Source organism: Eurosta solidaginis, chromosome 1, assembly GCF_040869045.1.
Source record: "Eurosta solidaginis isolate ZX-2024a chromosome 1, ASM4086904v1, whole genome shotgun sequence".
In the NCBI taxonomy this organism is placed as follows: domain Eukaryota; kingdom Metazoa; phylum Arthropoda; class Insecta; order Diptera; family Tephritidae; genus Eurosta; species Eurosta solidaginis.
In genome coordinates, this window is record NC_090319.1 from 41,867,753 (window position 1) to 41,883,440 (window position 15,688).

Consider the following 15,688-nt stretch of genomic DNA (forward strand, 5'->3'; position numbering starts at 1 on the left):
TATTAAAAATAAAAAATAAATAAAAAATTAAATTTCAATTTTTCTAAGAACTTAAAAGCAAATAAGATCTCTAATTATTTTTTAATTTGATATAAAATAGGTGAACTGTTATTTTTTAGTTTACAAGAAAAAAAACAAAGTTTTATATGCACTTTTTTTGATTTTAATTATCTTTTTTTTATTAAAAAAAAAAATAGTTTTTTGATAAGAAATATTTTTTATTAAAAAAATAGATTTTTGATAACAACTGTTTCTACCATATCACACTTCAAAATTTTTTATCGAAAATAAATTGGAAACTTAATTTAATTTCTTTAATATAATTATAAGTCAATTTGATTACGTTTTTAATAAAAAAAAGCTTAGATTCTACTTCTAATATAAAAACATTTAAGTAAGCTAAAATTGGTTTTAAATTTTTCATTCGAAAATTATTATTAGATAAAAGTCAAAATTCCCTTCAGTTTTGACTAACTTCTATTTTAAAAGCTAAACGTGAAGAACCATTTTTTAATTTTTTTTTTAACAAACAAATAATACAATTTCCCCTTTGGATTTTAAGTCCTGAAATTCGAATTTTATATTAAAAGTCAAAAACATTAAAACTTAAGTTTGAATGTTTAAAGCCAAGAAATAATAAAAAAAAAACATAATTACATAAATTTAATGCTTATTTTTTTACTTTAAAAGGAAAAATCAACCTTTTTTTGTACTTTAAATGTTTAAATGTTTTAATAGTTTTATAAATTTTAAACGAAAAAAAAAGTATATATATATTTTATTTAAGTAAAAAAAAACAAGAAAAAGAAGAATCCGAATTTTTTTACAAAAGTAAAAGACAAAAGAAAAAGTATAAAGTTTGTTAGAAAAGGGGTTATGTGGGTATGAATTGAGTTTTTTTAGTCACAAAAGTTTACTGGAAGAATTTGATTTTTATTTAAGTTAATACTAATTTTTATTTTTAAAGTTAAAAGTAAGAGAATACTTTGTAGTTTTTAGAATAATAAATTTAAATTTTATTTAATAATTTGGGAAAAATTTAAACAACGTGACATTAGGAAAATTTTTCCCAAATTATTAAATAAATTATAAAATTAAAAAAATTGCTTCAAATAAATGTTTTCATACATTTAAAAAAAAAAAAAAAGCAATATGGGCAATCCCCGATTATTAAAAATCATACAAATTTAAATTTCGTTTTTGGTTTTAAGTCGTGAAATATTAATAACATATTTTATGTGAAAAACATGAAAATTAAGATCTGAAAATGTTAGATCAAAAATATATTTATAAAATTTTAATTAAAAAAACAAAGTATTTAAATAAGTTTTAATAAACTCCAAACAAAAAAATACTTACAATGAGTTTTTGTATAAAAATTCAATAAAAAAAATGTTTATTTACTTAATTTTTTTATCCAAAAACCAAAGTGCCATTTATTATCAAATTTAACATTTTTTTAATCGAAAGACGTAAGTCTTTGATGGTGTACTGTAAATAACAGTTGAATGCGTTATTTTTTTATAAAACTCAAAAATGCAAAAATTTTTAATTTAATTTTTGTTTAAATTCAAATTGGTTTAGTACTTTTTTAATCCAAATATGTAAAATTTATATTTTTGTTTTCTTTTTTTCAAAAGTAAATACAATTTTTTTTGTAAAAAAATAAGGCAATTATAAATTTGCACTTTGCTAAACACAAATTTTTGGCGCTTGCTAAAAATTTAGTTTATATTTAAGTTTATATTTAACCCTTATCTTGACTGTTATAATAAATTTTACTACAAATTTCATATTAAAATTAAATAAAATAAATTTTTTTTTTTGCAATATAAAAAACTTAGCAAATTTTGTTTTTTATTTGAACTTTATAGAAAGAATGTTATATTCCTTATTATTTATACAACGAAGTAGCTATTCTTCTGTTACGTAAAGGACATTTGTTAGTCTTTTTTGCTTTGGTTTTCTGATATCTCTTGATAGAAGAAAAATTTTGGAATTTCCTTTCATCACTTTGTGTACTAAGCACAATTCCTTCTAAATAGTTTAGAAAGAAAGGGTTAGCCTAATCCAATAACTGATAGTAAATAAATTTACATGGTCGCACCATAAGGCCACTCTGTGACCAGAGCTGTTGTTCTGAGCATAAAAAGCGATCATCGTATAAAAAATAAAAAAATTTGAAGAATTATATAACATGGGCCCTTTAGAACATTTAGGCAAAGTTTTTTTCCAATGTTACTAAACTCTTGAGAGCACACCTATAAGTATTCCACAAAATTAGGATTAAAAACGTATAGAATTAGTATGTACCTAATAATGTATAAAGGAATAGCAAAAAAAAAAAAGGCAATTCTTAGAGACCAATTGCAAAGCGAGCAGCAAGGTCATATGGTTGAGTGGATAAAGGCATCTGCCTTGACACTAGTATAAAGTATGAATGTTGAAGATTTTGAGCTCAATACTCAGCCACCGAGAATCTAGCTGATGAAGAAATGAAATTCAGAAGCGTGTCGTAGTAACCATCGCCGATTGTAAACTTTGCAATTTTTCTCTAATATTAATAAAATACCTTACATTCCCTGTTATATGTTCATATGTATATAGTAATACACTCTTCGGTCAGACCATTTTTTATCGCCCAAAATAAAAACATAAAAAAGTTTAGGAAAGTTTGTACTGAATTGTGATAGCCCTCTACATAAGTCAGTGTGTGTGTACTGACCTAAAATCATACTAAATATTGTAGTCTATTATTCGAAGTGGTTCTACAAAAGTGTGCACACATATCTATTGAAGTTAAATCTGTGAACTTCGCGCAAACCGGATGTGTGGAGGTTTATCAAAACACCACTGCAATTATCGATAAAATTGATAAGAGATAACACATAGAATATGTAAATACAATTGAAGTGCATTCGATACCAAAAAAAAAAAAAACTTTTTTAGTAAGTGAATAAATAGTGAAAGTGAAAAGGGGCATTCCGTCGAAAAGAGAAAAGCAACTTAACTTCTAAAAGGAAACCCTTCCAAATGGTAAGCTGCAAAAAAAAAGGTCGTGGTTGCCTCCCTATTAGATTAATTACCATGTTAAGAGTGCTATGAAAATTCTAATCTTAAGCCTAATTTGGGTTAAAATCAGAATATACAAACATATAGACAAATATGGTTGATTCGGTACATCGGATAAACTGCATATGGCATTTAAAAAAAAATTGTATTCATATAGATTTTCTAATTTTAAAATACATATATGAATTTTGTACATAGCTCTATTATATTACACTTTACAACTCATTAATGAGAAACCATAAAACTGTTACGAGAATACGTAAATTTGTAATGAGAAAACGTTAAGTTTAATAGAAAAACATGAACAAATGAGAAATTAAAATTATAATAAAAAGTAGTTTAAATAAAGAAAATATTAATTAATAATAATTAATAATGAAGCCAGAAACAGAAACAAAACCAGAATCGAAGATGGAACCGAAATCAAAACCGGAAACTAAACAGCCACTGCTAAAAGAACAGCGACCGCAATCTGGACCCGAAACGGTTTCCACAACCAATACCGGTACTGAAAACAGAACGAAGCAACGAGCTGGAAATTGAAACAAAACTGAACCTGGAACGTAGACCAAATTTGGACCCAAACTGAAACTGAATCCGTAGTCCAACCCGGAACGAAAAAAATTAAAATCAGAACCTAATTTTCCCAATTATAAAACGTTCATTTTCTAAATGTTCACGCATCAAAGTACCCATACTTTTTTAGACGGCTACTCATATAAAACCGGTTAAGTTTTTAAAGATCCGTCGAACTTCTCGAACAGATTATATATTTGGAATCGGTTGCTTTTATTGAACTAGTCCCATTTATAAAATCAGTTCATCTTTTGAAAGCGAGAACCGCTCCAAAACTGTTGAATTTTTTCTAATGGTCTACTTTCTAAGCATCCCTTACACTTTTGAAACCGATGACTTTTTTCGAAACTTTATTGGGAACGGTTGCTTTTTTGCATCGTTTTATAGTATTTACTTGCTTTTTTGAGGGCGGTCATTTTTTTGGAGCCTGTTATTTCTTTGGAACTGATCACTTTTTTGCAACCGGTTACTTCTTTGGAACTGGCACTTTTTTGGAACCGATAACATTTTTGAAACCGGGAACTTTTTTGGAAGCGGCCACAAATTAAGCTAATTAATATCTATCGATGAGGGATTAATAAATATTGTCGAATACGCATATTAACTAAAATTTTTTTGCTTCAGTGTGCAGTAATTATGCTGAGTGATAGTTATAAGATGTTTTTCAGCACAAATTGTATGTATGTATGTGTGTAGGTATGACTTAATAAGCTATCACATTAATCGAAAACCCATAAAAGATATATCAAAAGGCAATAATCCAATAACAATGAATTAATATACACACATTTTTGTTGGACAATTTAATCATCCCAGTCCAGACGTTTTTCTTTTATTGGCTTACAAGCAAGTAAACATTCATATAGCGTGTAGTTGTGTGTGTGTGCTGTTTACAAACAGCCGCGCCAGAAGCATTTACCAAATCCCCATTAGCTTTTGTACTAAATATGTAAGTAAGTATTAAATGCTGATCGCGCAACGCGTGCTTTTCAAACATTACGAAAAGTAAAAAAATTTTATGAGCTACATTTATTCGTAGATGGCAGATGTCATTTGATTGCGATTTTGTGGCTTTATTAATATTACACACCGGTAAGTCAGTAAGCCATTTAGAAAATTAGCAAAGGGTAAATAGAAAAAAGAATTATAATTTTTCAAATCATCATAAAGCTGATAAGTACTTAAAGGCTAAGTTCTACTTTTTTGAAGTTTTATTTTCACTGGCCGGTTCATGAGGGCCTCACATAGACTGAATGAATCCGTAGTGTTACCAGAAGTTTATTTAACGACCAAACTGAAAATCCCTATCAAAGACCAGGACCTATATTTTTAAAACATTCATTCACTCCGTCCTCTTAGCCTTTGTATTGCGCTTATCAAATTTCGCATTTATCTCAGTTTTTAGTAAATATACGATAGCTTCAAGCTCTCTGAAGAAGGCGTGGACGCGCCATAACGCGTAGAATGGAAAAGTGTCATTTAACTTCGCCTTGAAATGTGAAAAGAGTATAAATTTTTGAAATAATTTACTTTATTTCAGATTAGATTTTCACTGAAATTATTTCACTTGGAGTAAAATCTGATGTCGAGCACAGACTATAACAACAAAAATTAAGCATAAGATTAGCATTAATTTTTTAGCTTTCTTTAATACCTCTTTCTGCATTATTTTCCATTTATTAGTAATACAGAAAACAAATAAAAAAAAAAACAACACAAAAAAAAAACAAGTAAGGAAGGCTAAGTTCGGGTGTAACCGAACATTACATACTCAGACAAAATAAGGGAAAATCACCATATAATAAAATGAACCTAGGGTAACCCTAGAATGTGTTTGTATGAAATGGGTATCAAATGTAAGGTATTAAAAAGTATTTTTAAAGGGAATGGGCCATAGGTGACTCGGACCAGGGGTGACTCTAGAATGTGTTTGTACGTTATGGGTATCAAATAAAAGGTGTTAATGAGTATTTTAAAAAGGAGTGGGCCTTAGTTCTATATGTGGACGCCGTTTTGAGATATCGCCATAAAGGTGGACCAGGGGTGACTCTAGAATGTGTTTGTAGGATATGGGTATCAAATTAAAGGTATTAATGAGGGTTTTAAAAGGGGTGGCGGTAGTTGTATATGTGAAGGCGTTTTCGAGATATCGACCAAAATGTCGACCAGGGTGACCCAGAACATCATCTGTCGGGTACCGCTAATTTATTTATATATGTAATACCACGAACAGTATTCCTGCCAAGATTCCAAGGGCTTTTGGTTTCGCCTTACAGAACTTTTTCATTTTCTTCTACTTAATATGGTAGGTGTCACACCCATTTTACAAAGTTTTTTCCAAAGTTATATTTTGCGTCAAAAAGCGAATCCAATCACCATGTTTCATCCCTTTTTCGTATTTGGTATAGAATTATGGCATTTTTTTCATCTTTAGTAATTTCCGTAAATTTTGTCGGATTTTGTCCATTTTTTGTACCAAGATAAAGTGAGTTCAGATAACTACGTGGACTAAGTTTAGTAAAGATATATCGGTTTTTGCTCAAGTTATCGTGTTAACGACCGAGGGGAAGGACAGACGGACGACTGTGTATAAAAACTGGGCGTGGCTTCAACCGATTTCGCCCATTTTCACAGAAAATAGTTACCGTCATAAAATATATGCCCCTACTAAATTTCAGAAGGATTGGTAAATTTTTGTTCGAATTATGGCATTAAAAGTATTCTAGACGAATTAAATGAAAAAGGCGGAGCCGCGCCAGTTTTGAAATTTTCTTTTATTTTTGTATTTTGTTGCACCATATTATTACTGGAGTTGAATGTTGACATAATTTACTTATATACTGTAAAGATATTAACTTTCTTTTTTTTATATTTGACTTTAAAAAAATTTTGTTTTTAAGTGGGCGTGGTCGTTCTCCGATTTTGCTAATTTTTATTATGCATACATATAGTAATAGGAGTAATATTCCTGTCAAAATTCATCATGATATCTTCAACGACTGCCAAATTACAGCTTGCGAAACTTCTAAATTACTTTCTTTTAAAATTGGGCGGTGCCACCCCCGTTATCCAAAACTTTACTAATTTTATATTTTGCGCCATAAGTTCAACTCACCTACCAAGTTTCATCGCTTTATCCATCTTTGGTAATAAATTATCGCAATTTTTCGGTTTTTCGAAATTTTCGATATCGAAAAAGTGGGCGTGGTTGTAGTCCGATATCATTCATTTTAAGTAGCGATCTGAGATGAGTGCCCTGGAATCTACGTACCAAATTTCATAAAGATACCTCAAAATTTACTCGAGTTATCGTGTTAACGGACAGACGGACGGACGGACGGACGGACGGACATGGCTCAATCAAATTTTTTTTCGATCCTGATGATTTTTATAATGGAAGTCTATATCTATCTCGATTCCTTTATACCTGTACAACCAACCGTTATCCAATCAAAGTTAATATACTCTATGAGCTCTGCTCAACTGAGTATAAAAATAGATACAGTTGCTGAACAATTCAGACAATCACGCCGAAAGTAATAACATTTGTGTGCTTATTTTAGACTCATAAAATTTTCATTGGCTCTTTCGCGCTTTCATTTAGCAGCCTTAATATCCCATTTAAAATTTAATTCTTCATTGAATCCCATTGAATTCCAATAAATTGACTATAATAATTGTTTGTATGAAAATATGAGTATAAATATTGATGTACGATTGTTTGTTTGCTTCACTATTGCTACATACTAGTGTTGTGAATATCGGGTTTCGTTTAAAGTCCCGATAATTGAAGGAATGTTGCCTATCATAAATTTGCTTACAAATTTAAAGATTTCCTTATTCCGTACTTCCAAGCGCCTTTCGGAACTTTTATTTGCTTACACTGACACTGGTTTCTCAACCATGTTTCAAACTGAAACTGAGTGTTAGTGTAAATTTGAATATCATATGGAAGTGCTGTCTCTTTGCACTTTCCAGGCACTTTCATATGAATCGAATTTATATGTGAGGGCATAAGGGAATACTATGAAAATTTATTTTTATATACATAGTGTTGATTTGTATATGTGCCTATTCTTTAGGGCAAAACAAAAACAAATGTGCTATAAGTGAATAGAAGTTGAGCAGCTCTGGTAATAATCCAAATCGTAAATTTTTTAACTACACAATTTTGAGACCTGTAGCTCATCTTAAATTTCCTTAAAAATTTACCAGCGAGCTCAACCCAATCACACCTTCCTGGTGGTTGCAAGGTAACGCTCTTATTTATTATTTTTTTAATGGACGTTTTGGCAGCTCATTGCCCTTAAGTGGCCCGACTAAATCAGGTTAATCCTGTTCTGTTTTTTTTTTTTTTTGAAATTGTTAACATATTTTATTCATAATTTTTGTTTTTTTTTTTGCCGAGTCGTTGATGGGCAGCGGTTTGTCAAGCATCCAGATCTAAAACTGCTCAGTTTCGGAATAGCCATCATCAGCTCAGTATAATAGAAAAGAAACATTAGAGACAAACATAAACTACATTAATTATTAAATAATGCAAGTTCCTGGACACTCATCTCAGACCGCTATTTAAAACGAACGAAATGGGACGATAACCACGCCCACTTTTTCGATATCGAAAATTTCGAAAAACCGAAAAAGTGCGATAATTCATTACCAGAGAGGGATAAAGCGACGAAATTTGGTAGGTGGGTTGACCTTAAGACGCAGAATATAAAGTTAGTAAAATTTTGGACAATGGGCGTAGTACCGCCCACTTTTAAAAGAATGTAATTTAAAAGTTTTGCGAGCTGTAAGTTGGCAGTCGTTGAAGATATCATGTTCAAATTTGGCAGAAATGTTACTCCTATTATTATATGTGTGCTAAATAAAAATTTGCAAAATCGGATGACGCACACGTCCACTTAACAAAAAACTGGATATCTTTACAGTATATAAGTAAATTATGTCAACACTGAACTCCAGTAACGATATGGTGCTACAAAATACAAAAATTAAAGAAAATTTCAAAGTGGGAGTGGCCGTGTTCGGCTTATGGTCATTATTAATGCCATAAGTCGAACAAAAATTTACCAACCTTGTCTGTAAGGGCGTAGCTTCTATGCCGGTAGCTGTTTTCTGTGAAAATGGGCGAAATCGGTTGAAGCTACGCCCAGTTTTTATACAGAGTCGACGGTCTGTCCTTTCTCTTGGCCGTTAACATGATAACCTGAGAAAAAATCGATATATCTTGGCTAAACTCAATTCACGCACTTATCTGAACTCACTTTATTGTGGTATTAAAAATGGGCGAAATCCGACTATGACCACGCCCGCTTTTTCGATATGGAAAATTTCGAAAAATTAAAAAAATGCCATAATTCTATACGAAATACGAAAAAAGGGATGAAACATGGTGTTTGGATTCGCTTTTTGACGCAAAATATAACTTTGGAAAAAGCTTTGTAAAATGGGTGTGACACCTACCATATTAAGTAGAAGAAAATGAAAAAGTGCTGCGGGGCGAGATTAAAAGTCCTCGGAATCATGGCAGGAATACCGTTCGTGGTATTGCATATATAAATAAATTAGCGGTGTCCGACAGATGATGTTCTGGGTCACCCCGGTCCACATTTTGGTCGATATCTCGAAAAAGCCTTCACATATACAATTAAGGGCCACTCCCTTTTAAAACCTTCGTTAATACCCTTAATTTGATACACATATCGTACAAACAAATTCTAGAGTCACCCCTGGTCCACCTTTGTGGCGATATATCGAAAAGGCGTCCACCTATAGAACTATGGCCCACTCCGTTCTAAAATACTCTTTAATACCTTCCATTTGATACACATGTCATACAAACACATTCCAGGGTTACCCTCGGTTTATTTTACTACATGGTGATTTTCCCTTATTTTGTCTCGAAAGCTCTCAGCTGTGTATGTAATGTTCGGTTACACACCAACTTAGCCTTCCTTACTTGTTTATAACACCGTTAAACAAAAGCAAACATACACTTGACTTAATTGACTATAGAATCAATATGAAGGTTGAAACTAAGTTTGGAATCCATCATGACTCTCAACCCAATAAAATTATTTACAATCTATAGACTATAGTTGTTAATTGTATATGAAGCTAGTCACAAATTTCTTCGCGAAAAACACATAAATTAACATTTTGCAAGATTAACCGGCATACAATTTATGTTGCACCAAGTAACTAAATTGCTTAAATCCGTTTGAAGCAATCGACGAATAGGACTTAGAAAGTTTTATATCGTCAGCATACATTCAGGTTTTTGAAAACTTAACTGTATAGCAATATCGTTTATGAAGAGCAAGAACAGAATTACATCAATTGGCTGCTCTGCGGAATCCAAGAGGATCTTTATTTCTCTAAATATCTCGTAACGTGCACCTCCTAGCGAAACCTTCTGTTTGTTGTAGCATTTCTATACTGTCTGTGTGAGGTTTCAAGCCTGTGGCTCATTGGAAAGTTGCAATGCTATAAAATCTCGGGATTTCAAAACTCCAAAAATCGGCATCCCTAATACACATACACACATATATACGGATAGTATGCAGTTTTTCAATATGCAAACATATGTTTATCGGTATTGGAATGTGCAATTTGTTTTTCAATTTTACAAATGTGTTTCGATTTTACAATTGAAAATTTATTATTTCTATTGTTTTTTTGTTTTGTTGTTCTCTTTGCATACACATTTCCTCGATTGTTCTCAAATGTCTAAGTTTTTTTGTCTATGAAAAAAAAGAAAACAGTTTTGAGGTCAAATGTTGATTTAGTAGTATAGAGCACAAGTTTCTTGACCCTATTGTTAGAAACATTTTTATTTTTATTTAATTCAATTTTCCTAATTAAAAGTTGACTCCCAAAAGGCCAGTCAAAATTTCGTAAAATTATGATTCATTTTGTTTTTTTATGGCATGGCATTATGCAGCTAAGATTTTATTGGCGGACGAGTGCGATATGTAAGTTATTCTTGAGCTTACCACTTGGAATACATTGTATCTCGGCTAAATTTAGTGGTATTCGATTATTACTGATGATATCATGCTCGGTAATGTAAAAGTGCAACATAGAACATCGAGTTCACGGTCTAGTGTGTAGGACCTGTTCTCAGTGAACAATGTTCAATCTGCCGACTTATCTAAACAGTGGAAATGTATATTTCACTAACACCAAAGCACTACTGAAGAACCTAGAATGTTTTAAAGAAATTGAAACTGGGCAAATGAATTTGAGAAAGGGGCAAACGTTTTTGAGAAAAGGGAAAATTTATTTGAGAATTGGGTAAATGAAAGGAAAAATGTGTGTTGAGAAATGGGCAAATGAAATTGAGAAAAGGCCAAAAGTGTTTGAGAATAGAGCAATGTATATGAGAAATGGGCAAATGTATTTAAGAAATAAGCATATGAAATAAAAAAAAAAAAAATGTATTTGAGAAATGAGTTTGCGAAAAGGACAAATGTAATTAAGAAATGGGCAAATGCATTTGAGAAGAGGGCAAATGAAATTGAGAAAAGGCAAAATGTGTTTGAGATATGGGCAAATGATATTGAGAAAAGGCCAAAAGAATTTGAGAATAGAGTAATGTATATGAGAAATGGGCACATGTATTTAAAAAATGGGCATATGAAGTTAACAAAAGAGCAAATGGATTTGAGAAAATGGCAGATGAGTTTTAGAAAAGAACAAATTTATTTGGGAAGTGAGCAAATGAGTTTGAGAAAAGTGGCAAATGTCTTTGAGAAAAGAGCAAAAATATTTAAGAAATGGGCAAATGAATTAGAGAAATGGGAAATGTTGCAAATGAAATATAGAAAAGAAAAATCTCAAACTCAAATGAATTTGAGAAAAGGACCGATTTATCCGAGAAATGAATATATGTTTTTTGAGAAAAGGGCAAATGTTTTGAGAAAAATGTGTTATTAATGTTTTATACTGTTTTCACACAGAAACTTAATGATCTCATTTCACCTTCTAAGTAAATCTTAAATTTTGTGCTTTCACACACAAGTAACAGCTCGATTAGTATGAAGGATGAAATTTCAAGCGAATAAAATGACAATGCTATATGACAGACAATGACATTTACTTTGACAAAACCAAAAACGAAGAAACTAAATGCTCCCAACAGAGTTGCATTGCAAATACCGTTAGAAAATATATAGTATGATGAGCAACGTTGAATCAACTCATAAAGCAATAACTGTTTATAGAAAAAGTGTGTTGTCTACAGATCCACAAGATTGATAGTCAGGTCTCGTCTCGCGATCCACGATCACGTGTCGAAAACCAATTTCACTCAAACGACAAAAACGAATCTCTCAAGCCTTACATAAAAATGATAAAACTTTATAGGTCTTGTAAGTACTGTTAGTCACTATTTCACTTATTAACCTTTTCCCAATCATATTTGAAAAAAATTGAATTCGATCACGAATCCTATAACACGATAAGTGCCCAGGTTTATAATGTCTAGAGGAGGAAATTAGAGCTTACGATTTCTTCGCGAACACTAGTAAACCTCACTAGACTCGAGAAACCGAGAATAACCGCGAAGAAGCCACGTTCGTCACGACGTTTGTCGTCATTAAATATAATTGCTACATTAGAGAGCTTAATGTTTCCTTACAAAATTGTCTTTTGTGTTCGAATCTCTCTAGATGCCGATATTCGCGAAAAATTTGTCTCCGAACAACTCGAAAAATGCAAGCTCTAGAGGAAAGTTAAAAGTTTAATTATGAAGAAGAAAATTTGGTCGAAGGGAGTAGACAGAAGGATGGTAAGACTACTTTATATAACGATTTTTCATGAACTTGATGCCGCATAGCTGAAGTAAGTCTCTTTTTTACCGCTGGGGATGGCGTATATTTTGTGTTATAGAGGCTGAGCATTGATGGAGTGGATTGAGACAAAATTTTCATCAGAGCGTTTGGCATATTTGCCAGCTACAGGTTTTAAACTCCCGTTTAAGTGTTTTTACTAGCTCTATTAGATAAAGTAATTAAATGATTGATATACTTTGTTCAACTAAGTCAGAATCAATTTGGTAGTTGAGCGAAAATTAAAAAAAGAAGAATGAAAGGCCGACAACAAAAACAAGCATGAATTTCGTATAAAATCTAGCTTTGCTGCTGTTTCGCTTATTAAAAAGAACTCATCAATCTAATAAATAATGTGCGAAGGTGATATGAAAGTATTCACAAAGGCAAAAGTGAGCAAATACCACGAGCTTAGACGCATCATTTTTAAGACCTTGCGTCATGGAAAGCATTTTAACTAACGAACTCTCTAAGAGAACTTAAGAAAGTTCAAATTAAATGTTACTCAATTAATTGCAAAACAATTTTTCGTAAGTTGTATGAAGTGCTCACATAGACGTGGTGCGGTGTTAAAGAAAAAGAAAATGTGAAACGAGAATTAAACAAGTAAAGGTGTTTAAGTTCGGGCGTAACCGAACATTATATACTCAGCGTGAGCTTCAATTGTACATTTCATTTCAGACAAATTACTTTTCTACATAACACGTGGCACCGCCCGTTTAAATGAAAAATGTCTCCCCATTTCCTCTCACAGTAAAACTTGATAAGTGAAATATCATTGATTCAAAACTTTTTTTTGCTAAGTTATAGATTATTATTCTAGTCTACGATCCTTTAAAACTTGTTTTATATCTAAGCTGCCGTGGTCTTTAACCGATCCCGTCCTTTTTACTGGAACTATTTTCTGCTATAAAGAATGTGTATGTGTACCCAATTTCATTACGATCCGTTAATTTTTCTTCGAGTTATGGTTCCCGAAATATAGAAAATTGCTTAGTCATAAAGGGCCATACCCTTTTTTTTTTTAAATTTTAGTGTTTTCCAATTTAATGTTATAATTCAATCTAGAAAGTAAAATTCTATTGATAAAAAGAACTTCTTTGCTAAGTTATAGTATATTATTTTCGTCTACGATCCTTTTAGAAAACGAGTATATAAAAGAGGGCGTGGTCTTAAACCGATCTCGTCCATTTTTTCTAGAAAATTGCTTAGTCATGAAAAAAGGCGGTGCCACGCCCATTTTTTTAAATTTGAAAATTTTCCTATTTATTGTTATAAATCCACTTGTGAAATGAAATACCATTGATATAATAACCGTTTTGGAAAGATATAGCTTATTTTATTCGACCACGACCCTTTTATAAATGTTTTATATAAAAGTTGACGTAGTCCTTAACCGATTTCGTTAATTTTTCTTCAAAACATTCCTTATAGTAAAGGAAACCTCTCTGCCGAATTTTGTTACGATAGGTTTAACAATTTTTGATTTATGATTAATAATATTTGTAAAATTGATATTATCACAAGTGGGCGGTGCCACGCACATTTTAAAAATTTTTCCAAATTTTTATCAAGAGACTCAATATCAGTTCACACGTCAAATTTCAACATTCTAGGTGTTTTATTTACTAAATAATCAGGTTTTTTGTGTTTTCCAAAATGCATTATATATAAAAAGTGGGCATGGTTTTCATCCGATTTCGCTCATTTTCAATACCGATCTATTCTGGGTCCAGATAAGCTCGTGTACCAAATTTAGTGAAGATATCTCAATATTTAATCAAGTTATTGTGTTATTGGACAGACGGACAGACGGACGGACATGGCACAATCAAATTTTATTTCGATACTGATGATTTTGATATATAGAATTCTATATTGTTACGAATATTAGCAACACTAAGGGGTATTGCCATCTCTAAACCGATGCTAAACAGTGATTTGTATGCACATCAATAATTAGTTATTATGTCTACATACATGTCCACACGAGCAGCGAAGAAGCAACGCACAAACACATGCATATATCTTATCTAAGGTGCTTACAAGAGAGGGCAATAATTTGTGCAAGTATTATGAGAAGCAATAAACATGGTTGTGGCTGGTGATCTTGTAGCTGATAACTAACTAGTAAGTTCTGGAATGGAAAAGCCTAGAAGTATGCAACGAGGAAATCAGACAGTATAAAAAGGCGACAGTAGCGGCGCGAGAGTTTAGTTTCATTGAAGCTATCAATCAGTTTCGATGAAGCACGCTATCTGTCGGGCAATAGTAGAGTTAGTTATTGTGAAGTACTTGATTAAAGGCCATTCTATCTCGATTCCTTTTTACCTGTACAACCAACCGTTATCCAATCAAAAATAATATATACTCTGTGTGCAAAGCGCGCTGACTATAAACAAAAATGCTAAAATGCAAAAGTTTTATTCGAAAAATCAACTACCATCCATGGTTTGTGTGCATTAGGGATGTAACAAAATTGAATTAACCGAAACCCATACTGGAGTTTGACGAGAAAACTTGCAGGAGTACGTTCGGAGAGTTATGTTTTTTATTTAACTCGAGCTTGCTCTGGGCTGAAGTGAAACCACAAAAAATAATTTCGGGGCTTTAGAGAAGATCTTCGTCGGCTTCTTATCAGTAACATCCGATACCGACATCATATTATTTTATAATAAGCTTATTATAGATAAATGCAATTGTCGTCAAGTTATGGCTTGGTTATCGTCGAGTTATCGACTTCTCACTAATTTTCTATGGGTTAGTTATCGACGAGGTTACAAAAGAGTCAACGATATCATATTAAAGTTTTATCGGGTTTTGTCCTATAACTAACTAATGAGTCGTCGATAAAATATCGATATTACGCCGAAAGCGAATTGGTAATACTACGATAAAAAGAAGCTCACTTTTCGAAAACAAATCCTTTTCTTTTTGATAACAGTAATTATTTAAATCGGTAACTTTTCGATTACAAATTGATAACAGGCTGATTAGAAATTGGTAATACGCCGATAAGAAAATCGATAATTTCTCGATAGCAAAGAAATATATTTTTGATAACAAGATCACAAAATAAGAACTTTTTATAAAAAATTTACTGATTTTCTTTAACAAATCAACTGCTTTTCTGGTTTTCTGACAGATTTTCAGTAATAAATCGACCATATTTCGATAAAAAAGCGATAACTCGTTGAAACAAA

General features: G+C 31.7%; 1 protein-coding gene across 2 annotated transcripts in view; it reads left to right on the forward strand.

The window, feature by feature from the left end:
- The window catches only part of TyrRII (Tyramine receptor II), a 48,710-nt gene that overhangs the window by 1,325 nt on the left and 31,697 nt on the right, over positions 1 to 15,688 (forward strand). The window contains exon 2 of one of the 2 annotated variants that reach the window (XM_067788019.1): positions 2,750 to 3,036. The exons of the other annotated variant lie outside the window; for it this stretch is intronic. The gene's annotated coding sequence lies outside the window, so the exon portion shown is untranslated. The remainder of the gene's footprint in view (positions 1 to 2,749; positions 3,037 to 15,688) is intronic. 2 annotated transcript variants of the gene reach the window in all.